Source organism: Eulemur rufifrons, unplaced genomic scaffold (genome assembly GCF_041146395.1).
Source record: "Eulemur rufifrons isolate Redbay unplaced genomic scaffold, OSU_ERuf_1 scaffold_34, whole genome shotgun sequence".
Classification (NCBI taxonomy): domain Eukaryota; kingdom Metazoa; phylum Chordata; class Mammalia; order Primates; family Lemuridae; genus Eulemur; species Eulemur rufifrons.
In genome coordinates, this window is record NW_027182817.1 from 3,293,289 (window position 1) to 3,295,000 (window position 1,712).

General features: G+C 64.9%; 1 pseudogene; it reads left to right on the top strand.

The window, feature by feature from the left end:
* Positions 1-369: 369 nt before the first annotated feature.
* LOC138379500 (small nucleolar RNA U13) lies at positions 370-461 on the top strand (annotated as a pseudogene).
* Positions 462-1,712: the final 1,251 nt, after the last annotated feature.

The following is a 1,712-nucleotide window of genomic DNA, read 5'->3' on the forward strand; positions in this document are numbered from 1 at the left end:
CCGCGTTTCCTCCACACACACATCACCCATCTGCCGTGGAAAAAAAGCAACAAAAAGAGAGAAAGAGATTAAGAAGGGAAAATGGAAACAGGGCAAAAGAGGAAGAAAGAAAGAAATTTCGAAAAAAAGAGACCAAAGTCACAGCGAGAAGGAAGAATACTGAGCCCAGAGCGACACCTAGTGACCACACCGTCACAAGCACCCTAGGGCCCCAATTCGCCAGAGACATCTGGTGGACCCCAGGGCAACATGTGGTCGACCCGGGGCCATGGCGTCTGCAGCCGATTCCCAGGCGGGCACACGAGCCCGGGGAAACTCATTCTCAGCGCGGGGAGGAGGGGAGGGGAAATAATAGCAAAGTCACACCAGATCCCTTTCTAGTTCATAAACGTGTTGATTGCGTGTTCACGCGCACGTGTGAGAAGGGCCTCCTGGTGTGTCGGCACGTCACCCGCGTGACGTGAAACCATGAATCCGGGGGGGGGGGGAGCGGAAAGGCGGGCAGGAAAAGGCAAAGAGAGAATAGATAAAATGAAAGGACCAAAAACAAAGTCACACAGCAGGGTAGGGGAGTGAGAGCAAGTCGAGAGACTGCAGACAGAAACTCCGAGAGGAGAGGAATGCTCCGGAGCGCCCCTCGCCCCGCGCGAGAAGAATACCGATCGCAGGGTGACCCCTAGGGGCAGCGAGGCCAGAGAGACCACATCCGCCCCGAAGCCTCCCTGTCAGGATGACAACCACAGAGCAGACATCTGGTCAACCACCCAAGGACCAGACATCTGGTCAACCAGCGAACCCATGTGGAGGCCGCATGCAGCAGCGACATCTGCTCGACCACTCAGGGTGCTCCCTGCCGGGAGGGTGTGTCTCTATGTGTGTGTGTCCGGGGGGGGGGGGAAGATTGCGATGAAAGTCACGCCAGGTCCCGGGATAGTTCGTGAGCGTGATAATTGCGTGTGTGTGGAGAAAAAACGGGGCGGGGCGATAGGGAGTAAAGAAAGGAGGAGCGGGCGAGCGGAGGGGTGGGGAAGGAGAGGGAGTCGAGAAGCCCGCAACCGCAGCGCCTCCTGGCGGTGATCCCCCTCCATAGCATCGATGGGGCCAGCCCCGCAGAGACTAAGTGCGACGGGACATCTGGTCAACCCCAAGGACCATGGGATCCCGGCACGAAACCGGCGGAGGAGGAGGAGGAGGAGGAGGAGGAGAGGAGGAGGAGGAGGAGGAGGAGGAGGAGGAGGAGGAGGAGGAGGAGGAGGAGGAGGAGGAGGAGGGCTAGGCGGCGGTGGCGGTGGCGGCGGGCTAGGCGGCGGAGGCGGGCTAGGCGTCGGCGGGCTAGGCGGCGGAGGCGGGCTAGGCGTCGGCGGGCTAGGCGGCGGAGGCGGGCTAGGCGTCGGCGGGCTAGGCGGCGGCGTGCTAGGCGGCGGAGGCGGGCTAGGCGGCGGCGGGCTAGGCGGCGGAGGCGGGCTAGGCGTCGGCGGGCTAGGCGTCGGCGGGCTAGGCGGCGGAGGCGGGCTAGGCGTCGGCGGGCTAGGCGGCGGCGTGCTAGGCGGCGGAGGCGGGCTAGGCGGCGGCGGGCTAGGCGTCGGCGGGCTAGGCGGCGGAGGCGGGCTAGGCGTCGGCGGGCTAGGCGGCGGAGGCGGGCTAGGCGGCGGCGGGCTAGGCGGCGGCGGAGGGCTAGGCGGCGGCGGGCTAGGCGGCGGCGGAGGGCTAGG